Source organism: Curcuma longa, chromosome 3, assembly GCF_044706935.1.
Source record: "Curcuma longa cultivar G26 ecotype Majalengka, Jawa Barat chromosome 3, ITB_CL_G26_1.1, whole genome shotgun sequence".
Classification (NCBI taxonomy): domain Eukaryota; kingdom Viridiplantae; phylum Streptophyta; class Magnoliopsida; order Zingiberales; family Zingiberaceae; genus Curcuma; species Curcuma longa.
In genome coordinates, this window is record NC_133863.1 from 678861 (window position 1) to 694681 (window position 15821).

Sequence of the window (15821 nt, forward strand, 5' to 3'; positions counted from 1 at the left end):
AACAAAAGGTTCAACAAGTTTGAACCTTTCATTTTGCGGTCTAAGTGGATCCGACAGTGAATGGTTAGTTGTTTGTTGTACGAAGGCTCATTCGACCATAGAAATATTGAACTCCATCATAGCACAATACCATGACACATTTCAAAATGAAGAAGTGGAGATACAATTAGTAGATTTCCAGATTCAATCAATATCTATCTTACTTGTAGCTAATATTAATGTACCTTACTAGAAAATGGATGATGGAAACATGCCGAACAGTGAAGAGTTTGTTGAACTAACTGAGTCTAGCAAGAAAGATCCTAAAAATGTTAATGCTGATGATTTAGATTGTAACGATGAATGAATATTAGCATTATTAATTGTAAATTAATTCAAAACAAGTTAAAATTATTTGTTTTATTACATGTATATCTCATTAACGATTTTATTTTTATTTCAAATTTGTATGTGCTATAATGTTATTTTACAGATATAGATATGTCAGACCAGCAGTAGCACCCAGTGGTCAGACTGTCTTGCGATTTGTTGGGGTGGTAAGTATTAGTGTTATTAATATTTTTTAATTTATATATTTTTTATAACATATGTCTAATATTATATGTGTTATAATGCAGTTTTACTCCAGATGATTATCGAATTACGAAGCAAATTTAAAGAGAGAGTTTGTCTTTCGGGTATTAATTATTTGGAGACATGTCGACGAAGGCATACGAGACTTTTACTATCAGGATTTTTTGGTAATTAGTTATTTTAATTAACAAGAGTTTTATTTATTTATACTAATTTTTAAATTTATTTTTACAGAAAAAGTATACCTAGGAGCCAGGGCATGAGGAGACATTTAAAAAATATGGAATAATATCGGTGTCAAATTGTACAAAGATCTACTTTACAAATGCAGACGAAAGGGCGTAAGATCATCTTTTATTCCAGTTGATGTTTGAGATTCATGGTAAGTCATCTGGGCTGCAGAAAGATGTAGTCAAATTCAGCGACAGCTCAAGTAAACAGAAACTCTGAGCTGGCTGGCCCTAACATCGGAGCCACCAAGCATACAATCGGATCCCGTTCCATCGTCAAGCATGTCATGGACTTGGTGAGTTTATAATTAATATATTTCTATTAAAATTATTTAATTATCAATAATTTTATTTTGATTTAATTATATTTTTTTAATCTTCAGAAGCATGAGCGACAACGATCTCCTACTTATTGAGAGATTTTTATTAAGACACACAAGTCTAAGGATGACACATTTATCGATTCTCGATCGCAGACATTAAATGTAAGTTTTTAAATTTTAAATTTATTTAACTGTAAAAAATGATTATCTTTTTTAATTTTATATTTTATATGAATTTATTTTTAAATAGACTGAAATGAGCACCAGAGTTGCACAGGCGTCTCAGCCTGATAGAGAGGGAGGTGAGATGCAGGCTCTTTCCACCGACTAGGTAAATGAGATCTATTATGATGTGGTCGGTGGGAGGAAGAAGAGCTTCACTCTCTACGGTCTAGAGTCCGAGGCGAGAGTTGTTTATGATCGTGTGATGACCCCTAGAGCCAAGGGTCGTCTCGGCGGATCATCTACTAGGGTAGAAGTCCTAGAACAAGAAAATCAACAATTAAAGAATTGACTCTCCACATTAAAGGCGGCATTTCAAGAGTCTCGCCAAGCCCAATTGTGATACAAGGACATTGCACGGGATATGCATGAATTCATGACTGGCATAAGTCAAATGTCGCAGCCGTCGCATGACTTTGACTCATAGGAGACTCAGGACCCTCAAGATTCTCAGGACCCTGATCAGTAGCTAATTGAGAGGTTTGTTAACATTTATATATATTTTTTAATTATGACTCGTGAACATGCATTTTCAAAATAGATTCAAATCATTGATTTATTATTAACCTATCTTATTATATTTTTTACAGGATTGGATACTTTGACTTGGTCATCTACATAGGTTTGATTGTATTTAGACATTTGATACACTATAATTGTAGTAAGATATTTGATATGTTATCCTTGTATTAAGTTATTTTATATTTGTGTTAATTTGTATTGTGATTGAATTAGTTTAACTTGAGATATTTAATATATTGAATGTATTTATTTGTTATGTTTGATATATTGTGACTGGATTGATTTGAGATATTGAAATTATTAAGTTTGTATTGGTTAACTAATTGTATCATGATTCGATTGTTTCAGATATATATTAAATTTGTTAAGTTGTTTAAGATATCATGTTTGATATAATGTGATTGGATTGTTAAATTGTAGTGTTGTTTATTTAAATTGTTCGATTGTATATATTGTTAAAACTATCGCTTGTGATAATTTACAATTAGTTATGGAAATGTAAACAGAGAATTATAATTAATAAACAAAATAAATATTGTGAAAAATTAATAGGTATTAGTCACGAAATATTAAAAGTAATAATTTTAACTATTATATGAGCTTTTTTAAATAAACAGTCAAATATGCCATTTTAAAATCATTTAATCACTTTGAAAATATAATTAACTCCAATGTCATTTTTGAAGTCATCAATACATTTAAATTTAATTTTTAAATAGAAAATAAAATTGCTATATCATGCACTAGCTAGGTCACTTCTAAAAATCTGGTTCTTTTAAATGCATTATATATCCAAATTTTTAGAAAAAATAAAATAAATAAATCATATAACAGTTTTGAAATATGAATTAAAATATTTACAATGAAATTAAGCCTTACATTATGGATTTATTCAAATTAACGCAAAGCATGCAACGTAGAATTTATTAATTAATTATTCTATAGCATTCCATCATTATTGCTTAATTAATTAATTAGTTAGTCCGTGTTAATTAGCAAGTGTTATGCTGCAGTAGTTAAGGAGCAGGCTGACGGCGGCATAAAGATTAATGTTTAATTATGCACGTTGTTATAATTATCCTTAATCTATGTATGTATAATTAACTTATAATCAACCTCTCTCTCTCTCTTCCTCAATAACAATATAATATAATTTTAGCCAGAATCTATAAATATAAAAGAAAGATATACATATGTATGAAACATGTGTTTGCATCTCTAATTCTCGACATATATAATCCTCAAATTAAATCTAAAACCTTAAAATTAAAAAAACGTTAAAAATGAATCCCACATATATATAATTAATTAATCTTGCTTCTTGAACAATTAACGTTGGACGCTTACTTTATTATATATATAATCAATCTCTTTCATTAATTTTCCTTTTTCAATTTAAAATTTTCTTATCGTATCGAATTACCGTGGAGTTATGGGAACTACAGTCATGTATGCATTCTTTATTATTAAATCAGTTACGAATTTAAAAAAATTTTTAAAAAAAAATAGAATCCACCGTCCCAACAGTTCTATACGGTATTTTAGTTCTATACGGTATTTAGAAAAACAATTGTCATTGAAGTGTCTCTCTCATTTAATTTTGAAAATGATCAATTCAATTTATAAAAATTTTTAGACCGTTCATTTTTTTAAAATCGACATTTATGTGTCTTCTAAAAAGCTTAAAAACGTCGTTAAAGGAGCTTAATTACAATTAGTTAATTAAATGGATGGATCCATATATCGGTTAATTAATTATTACGCTAGCTAGCTGCTCTATATATTCTCATAGCTTCACGCTATCCTCTCCATCAACTGAAATCGAGTCGAAGTGGCATTTCGTCGAGCAACAACATGGCATTGTCCAAATCCGCCGCCGCCACCGCCGCCGGTTTCCTCTGCCTCGCCCTGCTCTGCTCCGCCCTGTTCACAGGCGGCGCGGCCCTGTTCCTGCCCAGAGCGCCGCCCTCCGGTCGCTGCCCCGTTAACGCGCTCGGCTTCAGCGTCTGCTCCAGCCTCTTCGGCGGCCTCGTCAACGTCAGCTTCGGGAACCTGCCGAGGCCGGCGGGGACGCCGTCGACGTGCTGCACGCTCATCGCCGGCCTCGCCTCCTTCGACGCCGAGACGTGCCTCTGCACCGCCTTCAACGCCAACGTCTTCCGCGCCGCTGCCCCCATGAATGCCACCATGAATTCCACCAGCGGCGTCACTTTGCTCCTCAACTACTGCGGCCGGAACTCCACCGGTTACCAGTGCTAAGTACTGATACATCGATCGATCGATCCGTTCTCTCCTTCTATATCTATATCTATATCTATATCTATATATACATATATATATATATATACACACACGATAACATACTGTTGCAGTATATATATTGTGTAATATAATAAATATAATATATATAATAAATAAGTTTGCATTAAATGTAAAATGATATCTGGTTATTCAAAATATAATAAATGTTTTTGAACACCTAGCTATTAATGTCACTCAAGGTCATGAATATGCATAGAAATTGATAAGCGATTTAGGTTTGTCTGTAGAGAAGATTGATTGTTGTATAAATAACTACATGATATATTAGAATGACGACAATGAATTGATTGAATGCAAAATCTGTAGTCACCCTTGTTACAAGCATCGTAGTCGCAATCCATGGAAGAAAAAGAAAAATATTGCATAGAAAGTTATGTATTATTTCCCCTTATGCCTGTTTGGATGGGGTGAGAGAAGGTTTATTAACGGAAGGGGAAGGGAGGGGAAGGGAGCGAAAGGGAGGGGAAGAGAAGCATTTATATTTTCCTTGTTTGGGAGGAAAAGAAGGTTCATTAACGTAACATGTGTTACCTTGTTTGGGAAGAAAGGAAAGAGAATGAAGGTTAAATATATAAAATTATAAAAATACCCTTACTTTTAAAAATAAATCTATATGTGAAAAATATATATAGCTCATGAGACCAATAAAAATTAATATTTATGACTTAAATAAATAAAAAAATTTAAAAAAAAATAATGAGTAGACATATAATAAATATGTGAAATACAAAATCTGTACACTTTGTTATGACAAAGGATAAATCAACATTTTTACATATATTTTTATACAGAATCTTCGGAGAAATTTACGACAAAGGTCGACGTCGAGTAGTGCGAGCGATGAGATCTTGTGATGGCTACGTTATGTGATGAGGAGCGATGGTGCAAAAATCTAATAGATGAATTATTTTAATAATTAATATTTTAACATAAAGATAAAATTAGAATAAAGCATACTTCTTATCATGACATAATAGAGTTTTTTTTATAATAATAATACCTTAAGTTTTTGTTGGGAATCGTATGCGACAAAATGTAGATTGCACAGCGAAAAATAGGATCCCTTCTATGATCCATATGAAAAAACTCATACAAGTTAAATCTATGAAATCCAATCCTATCTAATAGGGTACACCTTTGTTGTGTGCCCTTCGCTTATCCCGTTCGTCCAAGGTATGTTGGATCTCTCATACGTTCAAGTGTACGTGCCTCTATGCGTATCCACATGAACACTCTTGCACCTTTGGAGAAGACTTAGGTTGTGCTAACTACCTCTTGCCTTTGTGGATTTCGGCCAAGAGAGGAGAGGAGAGGAGAAGAATGAACAACCAAGAGTTTTTTGCAAGAAGAACTCTTTTATACTCATGCCATGAATACCAAAGGTTTTTAGGCTTTTGGTATTCTTCATCAATGCATAATTAATCTTATTAATCATGCATGATAACTTCCATGCATGATAACTCCCTTTTTCTTTAATGCATGATTAATCCATATTAATCATGCATGATGAATCAAAATCTAACTTGGTTTAATTTGAGTCTAAATCAAATTCAACCCATGCATGATAACTTCCATGCATGTAACTTCCTCTCTTCTTTATTGCATGATTAATCCACATTAATCATGCATGATGAATCAAAATCTATCTTGGTTTAATTTGAGTCTACGCCATCTTGTTCCTTTAGTCAAATTAAAATGAACCCATCTCCAAATAGAATGTTATTTGTGTGTAATCCAATAGGTTCTTGTAACGTTGGCAATGTCTCTAAAACCCATTTTAGAAACATAAGCAATGAGCAACATCTAGCAATGCATCATTGCTACTCAAGTGACAAGAATATCGAGATCCGACATAACCTCCGTGACTATGATAATGTATGACCATGTCCTTCTATCCTCGATATCTAGATTGATTAATGAGGCATAGACCGTGTCATCCTCTTATCAATCTTTATGTTTCTTGATCCCCAAGTAGACTCACTCAAACAAATGAGCTCAATATCTCATATTAACTCATTTGAGCATGACTATGCATTTTGTGGTCCTACTCTATCAAGAGACCGTAAGATATCACTCCTGTTATATGGGAGAGATAGATCTCATCTATATCACTCACATCCCTCTGCATAATTTATTACATACCCTATAATCGCCTTTATAGTCCACTCTATTACGGGTGACGTTTGACGATACCAAAGTACATAACTTCTTATGTAGGGAACCGTAGTGACTTCAGGTCTACTATTCATACCAATAGTCACATGAGAAAGTTTATAACACTCATATAACGATCCATGAAACTTTCTCATGGAGGATCAATTCAATATATATTCTCTAATAAATATCATGTGTCAATTCGATATCCCATATCCATGACTTGTGATATCAAGTCATCCAGCTGACCCACATACTAGTCTCAATGCATTAACATCATCCCTGAATATTAATACCTGACTAGGAATGATTAAGAGTAGTGTTTTCTATATCATCTCACTATCGATTCAAACAATCGATATGATGTAGATTAGAACTAGCTATCTAAGGACATTATTATACTTAGTTATTTGACACAAATACAAAGTAAGTATAATAATAAAAAATCTTATCTTTATTAATAATAGAATATGATACAAAAAGTCCCTAGTCAATCATCACATAATTAGCTCTAGGGCTACTACTAACAATCTCCCACTAACACTAGTGTCAATCACTGTAATATTTAATACCCAGTGACCTAGTGTGACCATCATGCTTTCTTTGTGCCAAAGCTTTAGTCAAAGGATCTGCGATGTTAACATCCGTCGATACTCTGCATATCCTCACATCTCCTCTATCAATGATCTCTCGAATGAGATGGAAGCGCCGTAGTATGTGTTTGGTCCGCTGATGAGAGCGAGGTTCTTTAGCCTATGTAATAGCCCTATTGTTGTCACAATAGAGGTCTATAGGGTCCACTATGCTAGAAAGCACCCCAAGTTCAGTGATGAACTTTCAGATCCAAACAGCCTCCTTTGCTACATCAGATGTAGCAATATACTCGACTTCTGTTGTAGAATTTGTGACTGTGTTTTGTTTCAAACTCTTCCAGCTCACAGCGCCACCATTTAGGCAAAACACATACCTTCACTGTGATATAAATCATCCCTGTCGGTTTGGAAGCTTGCAACACTGTAACCCTTTACAGCTAGCTCCTCATCGCCTCTAAATATCAAGAAATATTCTTTCATCCTTCATAAGTACTTAAGAATATTCTTGACCATTGTCCAGTGACTTTCACCTGGATTTGATTGGTATCTGCTCGTCATACTCAAAGTATACGAGATATCAAGGTGAGTACAAAGCATGGTGTACATGATAAACCCTATAGCAGATGCATAAGGAATCTGATCCATGTGATCTCTCTCCTCCTTAGAAGAGGGACATTGAGTCTTCGAAAGATTCACACCATGTGACATCGATAGAAATCCCTTCTTAGAATTCTGCAAGGTAAAACGACATAATACCTTGTCAATGTATGTACTCTGACTTAGGCTAAACAATCTCTTAGATCTATCTCTATAGATCTTGATGCTCAGAATAAATATAGGATGTTTCACCTAAGTCTTTTATTAAGAAACAATTTCCTAGCCATGTCTTCACAGACTATAGTGAAGGGATATCATTTCCAATGAGGAGTATGTCATCCCCATATAAGATTAGAAAGATAACTGTGCTCCCACTAACCCTCTTGTACTAGTCGACTGGAGCTCCAAAAATTGAGAAAATTTATTTTTCTTGATTACATATATGTTCTTAGTGTGTTGGTTTTATACCTATTTTGAATTGAAATGAGTTAATTTTGTTACTAACGTGGCAGTTCTATATTGACTTTGTTAATTTCAAGTTAATATGACATGGATGATATGCACTATGACTCATCATTATGTATTACGAAATAAGATGAGAGAGACTATCAAGGAGATAGTTTATGATCCTACTTATGGAGTCAGAGGACACATTGGGAGGCTTGATAAATTATTTTGCAGACTCGAGCGGTAGAATTTTCGTATCCTAGACAACTATAGGATTTGGGCCTTAATGCGCTCACTGTTGACCATCTTGTTAACAAATTTGTAAAAGGAATGTTATGTGTCAACAATCTTAAATTTAATGATGGGTTTATTTAGTTCATTTCATGATTAGTTTATTTAAATATGATTCAGGAGTTAAAGATTGGTAGTCATGAGTTGATTGATGAACAGTAGATTCATGCAGTAATCTGTTCCCTTCTTGATTCTTGGGAGACAATAAAATAGAATCTTACCCATAGTGAAAGTATTAAGACTTTTTCTGATGTCTCACATCATGTTGCACTGAAGGCGGAGAGAATTGAATCCACAAAGATTTCTGTACAAGCTTTTATAGTTAAAAGTTCTGTTAATGTATTTGGATCCAAGAATAAGAAAATATGGCTCAAGAAGGGAAAGGAAAAGAAGATAGTACTGTTGTTGCTTGGCTAGGCCCACACAAAAAGAAAATCAAAGGGAAGAAACATGGAAAGAAACCTAAAAGCAAGCTAACTTGCTTTAATTGTGGCAAGAAGGGCCACTTCGCTTGAGAATGTATTGAGCATAAAAAGGTATATTTGTATTTATCTTCCATTCATGAGCATTATATTACTAGTACAGTGTTGTTAACTAATTCTTATTCTTTGTGGATTATAGATTCAAGAGCAATAAACCGTGTAGCTCGTAAGCGAGCTATATTCGTGGAATATCATCTAGTAACAAATGAATATATATAGGAAACAATACAAGGATTGAAATCAAAGGAGTTGGCACTTGCAAACTCAACCTGCATAGTGGACGTGCATTGTTTCTATATAATGTCCTTTATGCTCTTGAGATTAGACAGAAATTAGTTTCTATTAATTATCTTCTTGGATTGGAATATTGTATAAAATTTCACAGTCGATGTGTGAAACTTTGAATTAACTCTGTGTTAATAGGATATGATTTTTAATGAATGATTTCATGGTTCTTGATGTATTTAAATATTGTTCTTACTAGTTATACTGATATTAAGGATGAAGTTTGGCATGCTAGATTAGCACATATCAGACAAGAATGTATAACTAGATTAGCTAAAAATGACCTACTAAGTACTCATGCTAAGATAAACTTATCTGTGTGTGAGCATTATCTTGTTGGAAAAGCAACTAAAAAACCATTTGGTAAGGCTATTAGAGTTGAATCACCATTGCAATTAATTCATTCAGATATTTATGGCCTAATGAATGTAAAGGCAATACATAGAGCTTCCTATTTTATTATATTCATTGATGACTTCACACGTTTTAGTTGTGTATTTGATTTCTCATAAATTAAAGCATTAGATTGCTTCAAACGATATATGAACGAAGTTGAGAATCAATTAGATCATAAGGTTAAAATCTTACGCACTGATCGTGAAGGTGAATATTTGTCTGATCGGTTCAAGAAAATATGTAAATGGATTATTAGACAGCTAACAATCTCAGAAACTCCACAGTAAAATGGGGTTACTGAAAGAAGAAATCAAACTTTTCTAAATATGATTAGGTTTATAATGGCTCAAGCTAATTTATCAATTTCTTATTGGGGAGATGCATTATTAGCAACAACTTATATACTTAACAGAGTATCTTCTAAACGTATTCCATCTACCCCATATGAACGTTGGACAGATAGAAAATCAGATTTGAGTAATCTAAGACCTTGGAGGTCAACTACTTATATTCATGATAGTACTCATAAATATGGAAAACTAGGACCTAGGGGTAAACAATGTATCTTAAACTTCAAAGGTTATATTTTCAATAGTGAGCAATAAGATCGAACCATCTCTCAAATAAAATCAAGAGATGCAACTTTTCTCGAAATTGAATTCTCAACAAGAGGTGACGTTGATAAAATTATTCTCTATTTGAATAGGATGGTACTTTGTCAACGATAGAGGTATCACAAGGGATGTCTAAATCTAGTCAACCTAGTAGAAGTGATTTGTCAATTAATGAGATGATTTCTCAATCTATGAAGAAGTAGTCGTAAGATTATTCCTAGAAAAATATTTGATATTGAAAATAAGGCATTAATAATTCTCCTAGTTGACGATAAAGAACCTCAAAGTGTTGTAGAAGCATTGAGATGCTCAATTAGAGAAAAGTAAAAAGTTACAATGGATGGTCTATGAAAAAGAATCAAGTTTGAAAATTAGTCGATCTTCCTCTAGGCGGAAAGGCTATTGGGAACAAATGGATTCTCAAAATTCAGAGAAAATTGAATGGATCGATTAATCGATACAAAGCTCATTTAGTTGTAAAAGGATATATCCAAAAAGAGGGTATTGATTTTGAAGAGACATTTTCTCATGTTTGGAAATTTATGTCAATTCATGTCATTTTAGCTATAGTAGCACATTTTGACATGGAATTACATCAAATGGATGTAAAAATAGCTCTTCTTAATGGTAAGTTTGATGAGAAAATCTATATGGCACAGTTAAAATGTTACATTGCTGAAGGCCAAAAGAATACAGTATGTTGACTTAAAAAGTTTATATATGGTCTAAAGTAAGCATCAAGACAATGGAACATAAGATTTAATGAAATCATTTTATCTTATAGTTTCAAAATGATCAATGAGGATCATTGTGTTTACATAAGAAAGGAAAAAGGGAAAAGAAAAGTTTATCATTTTATCATTATATGTTGATGATATGTTAATAGTTAAAAGTGACATAAAGTTTGTGATAGAAGTTAAATTATGGTTTTCATCATAATTTGACATAATAGATATGGGAGAAACTGAGTACATTTTAGGAGTAATTATCATAAGAGATCGATTAAAAAGACTTTTGATTTAATCTCAAGAGACTTATATCACTAAGATATTACAACACTTCAATATGTCAGATTGCAACATTGAACAAACACTTGTAGCAAGATGTACTATTCGGAGCAAAAGTATGTGTCCCAAAACTCTTGAGAAAATAATTGAGATGAAGAAAAAATCATATGGTAGTGTTATTGGTGGTTTAATGTACATTATATTGTGTACATGTCCTGATATCTAGCCGAGATAAAGAAAAAATCATATGATAGTGTCATTGGTGGTTCAATGTACATTATATTATGTACATGTCCTGATATCAGCTATGTTGTTGGCTTAGTTAGCCATTTTCAGTCAAACACACAATCAAGACATTAGAAATCGATCAAGAAGATATTCAGATATCTTAAAGGGACAACAGAATATTATCTCTGTTAGAATCTGATATGAGCCCAAAGGGTTACACAGATGCAGATTGGACAGGAGACCTTGCTGAAAGAAATTTCACATCAGGCTATATCTTCTTGCTGAATGGTGGCACCATCTCATGGAACAGTAAGAAATATGCTCGTGTAGTGTTATCGACAATGGAAGCTGAGTATGTGAGTTGTTCTGTTAGTGTAGGGAGCACTAGATAATTGAATCATTATTTTAATCATGGCAAAAGGTTCAAGTTAAGCTTGTGGTGTTTAACAACGAGCTAAAATGAGTGTGTAAGAGGCACAGGGAAGTCCTAGTTGTGGCTGGGCAAGGAAGTCCTAGTTTGGAGAACTGGACAAGGAAATCTTGGTCAGGAGAATTGAGTAGAAAGACTTGGCAGATTAAAACACCAGATGGGAAGTCTAGGCAGGTCAAGAGACCGGATGTCTAGCGACGGAAAGTCCTGGGGGTCGAGGATCGGATGCTGAGTAAAAGTCCAACTAGGTCTGGAGGGTCGAATGGTTGGCAGAGGTAATTTCTCTTGAGAGGAGTAGGTGAGGGCGTGTTCCCAGGAAGGAAACAGTAGGTATCGATCTAATCTAGGGTTTCACTGGAAATTTAAAAATCAAAACCAAATAGTTGATAGACTATCTATTTCCTACTATATGTGTTCTGCACTAACTCTGTGATGCAGGAATTGAAGGATCGAAACTTTGAGTTTCGAGAGCCCCTATCTGGATGTGGGCGATCAGACAATTCAGGCGTCCTGAAGGAATCCAAGAGCCCAGACGTCAGCCGATTGAGCCAGCGAGGTCGATCAGGTGGCGAGCTCGGAGTGGTTGAGACACCTCTGCTTCTAAGCGCTCGAAGGGCTCCAGGCGCTCAGAGATGGATAAGGCGTGGCAAAGTAAAAGGTGATCCGACAACCTCCATGTCAACATCCAAGTGTAAGGAAGGGATACAGATGCACGGAGATGCCAAGTCAGCGTTAGAAGAGAATTGACAGGATGACATGGAAGCGGCCGAAAGGAGTTCCAAGCGCCCAGATTATCTTATAAAAGCAACTGCGAGGGGAAACCCTAGAGTACTCAATCACACAACCTTGACGTCCGTTCTACGCACCACTGAAGCACCCGAGACACTATCGTAACATTGAAAAGTTACATCGGCAACGAAGCAAACTTCTCATTTAAATTGTGGGTAAAACATTTACTTTTCACCTTTAATTTTGTACTTAACTTATTAGGATGCTAAAAGCTTACGATCCTAAACTTTGTAAAAGGCAAAACTTTCTCTCGAAAGAGGAGAGTTTATTAGTGGATTGTTCGTCGTAAACGGTCAAGGACCGTAGGCCTTGGAGTGGCAGCTAGTAGCTGTGAACCAAGTAAAAATAAATATGTCAAATTTATTTTCACTGTGCATTTACTTACTCTAAGTTTATGCAGTTTTCTGCATTTGTAAAAAAAAATGACAAACGTGTTATTCACCCCTCCCCCCTCTAGCGCTCACTTCGATCCTACAATTGATATTAGAGCAAGGGGTGCTCAAAATTAGTGCAACCAATAACCAAGTAAGTTTTTTCATCGCTTTAATTTTTTTTAAAGTTTCTTCCACACTACTAATCCAAGACTAAGTCTTGAAATATTTGTATCATTTATTTTTGTGCAATAATTTTCTATAGCCCATCAAGAAGGCTACAACACTGTTAGAACTCCCCTATTTTCTAGAGAAGACTTTATGTACTGGAAGGGGCGGATGGAATACCACTTGAAAACTCAAGTGGAGATGTGGATCGTGATCCAGACAAGGCTGTCTCGACAGACGCAGACGGCATCTCGCAACCATGCGATAAGTGGGACAACATCACAAAATGCAAAATCGAGGCCGACGTTAAAGCTACGTAAATATTGCAATGCGATCTCACTAAAGAGGAGCTCAACAGAGTGGGTCCCTTTATAAGTGCAAAGGCCTAATGGGACAAGCTCATTTAGTTGCACAAGGAAACTTTGGATATGAAGGTAAGTAAGTGTGACTTACTTTTTAATAAATTATACAATATTAAAATATAGGATGGAGAATCTGTGAGTGGGATGCACGCAAGGATCTAAGACCTCCTAAACGGTCTACATGGTATAGGATAGCTAATGGAAAACAGGGATATCATAGAGTACACCTTGAAAGTGTTCCTGCGGAACACCTTAGGGGTATCAATGGTTGATGCGTATAAGGTTTTCAAGGACCTTTTAAAAATAAAGTTAGATGAATTATTTACAGAATTTGAACTCCATGAGCAGACCAATGTCAATCCGACCAAGAGAGGTATTGCACTTCTTGTAGGTCAAACAAAGGAGCACAAAGCAAAATGCCGACCTGAGCTCGAATCCGAAGACATATCGGATTCCAACAGCATGTAATAACAAAGTCACCACATAAATAGTCAACTAGTTCGGAAGATGTTCAAGATGAAGAAGGGCTTTAGGAGGTCAAATATGCGGAAGGTGATCCAAAAGGATGGATCAAGCAGAATCAATAAGGTCGAAGTCATGTGCTATGGCTGCAACGAGAAAGAGCACTTCAAGGTAGAGTGTCCTAAATAAAAGAAAGAAAGAAGGTCAAAGAAGAAGGCACTAAAGGCCACATGGGACGAGTCTTCCTCAGAAGACTCAGAGGAGGAAGAGAACACAAGCTTCCTGGCTCTACTGGCACGAGAGGAGCTAGCCGAGATCGAGTCTGAACTCGACATCGAATTCGAAGCTGAGTCCAAATCAAGCCACGAATTCGTGTCCGATTTAGAAGGCCCAAACACCAATGTAAGCAATAATCTAGTTGATAAATTATATTTAATCATTTATTACTTGTTTAGAAAGCTAGTCAAGTCCACAGTTCAGGTAAAGTCTCTCCAAAAGGAGGTTACACTCTTTAAGGAGAAAACTAACATTAGCTCCTCAACTGAAAATGTTCAGAATGGAACTTCGACTCAAGTCCAACTTGAGAAAGAAAATTCTGATCTAAAAGTTCAAGTTGAGGATTTGAAAAGATCAATGGAAAGGTTTACTTCGGGTTCTAAGTATCTTGACATGATGCTTGGGACTCAAAGGGTTGTGTATAATCGATCTGAACTTTGACACAAATCAAGACATCGATCCTATTTGTCTTTGGTTAATTGAACCCACAAACCACGAGTTCAAGCATGGGTTCTCAAGTCTAGCTTGATCAATCAATTTGGACAAAATCAATACTGGGTCCCCAAGGATCACATTCACTATCTGACCAAACCCAATAACAGTCATGATCCAAGGGAATCCAAAACCACAATCATTTTAGCTAAATAATACTTGTTTCCTATTTTCAATTTTTTTATTTTTTTAGACTGAACCTAGACTAGTTAAGGATAAACGCCTGATTGATACTTACCTAATCTAGTATTAGGGTGGGGCGAGATAATAGTACGCTAGAGAAACTCGATCTAGGTAGTCAAGTGAGATAAGGAGTATCCTACTTAGTCTGCTTAGCTGAGTGCAACTAACCAAAGCTACCTCATCAAACCCTAGACTAGTTAGACCAAAGTGTTTCTTTAGATTAATTAAGTATATAATTTCATGAATTAACTTTTTCTTAGAAAGTGATCGTTGCTCCGATAACTAAGAAGGTCGTTGTGCTTTGCCACTGCCTAGAAGCTAAAATCTGAAATGTATACCTAATTGATCAATGGTTAAACTTGAATCTAACTCAAGGTTAATCAAGTCTTAGAAAATCACATTTCTAATTAAGTAAGATAAAATTGAAAACTATTTTACACAACCCATAAGATTAATTAGTTGATAATATAAAAATGAGTGAGATTAAACTAGAAAATTAATCAATTTAAATTAAAACTTAATTAAATTAAAATTAAGCAATTTAAATTAAAACTTAATTAAATGAAACTTATTAAAACTTAATTAAATTAAACTTAATCAATTTAAATTAAAACTTAATCAAATTAATCCTAATCAATCAAATCTAACTTAACTTAAATTAATCAAATTAAAACCCACACCGTAATTTAAAGCTAGGCCCATCGAAATTCAGGTGCTCTGATACAAATCCTAGAACCCCAAATAGTTTTCCAAAAATTGCCCACAGTTTTATTTAGAAACCAGCGATTTTTGGAATCCAGGCGCCCTGCATTGTCACAAAATCCAAGTGCCCGAATGAGAATCCAGGTGCCCAAAATGACTCTATATAGGGCACCCAAACCTTAGGTAATATCTGCCCCAATTTTCCTTCCCCCTTGCGTGTCATAACTCTGCTCAAGCCATCCATGTAGTCTATGTCTTCAATTTCCTATTATTGGTCCAATTTGCCTAGGTAATACCCTA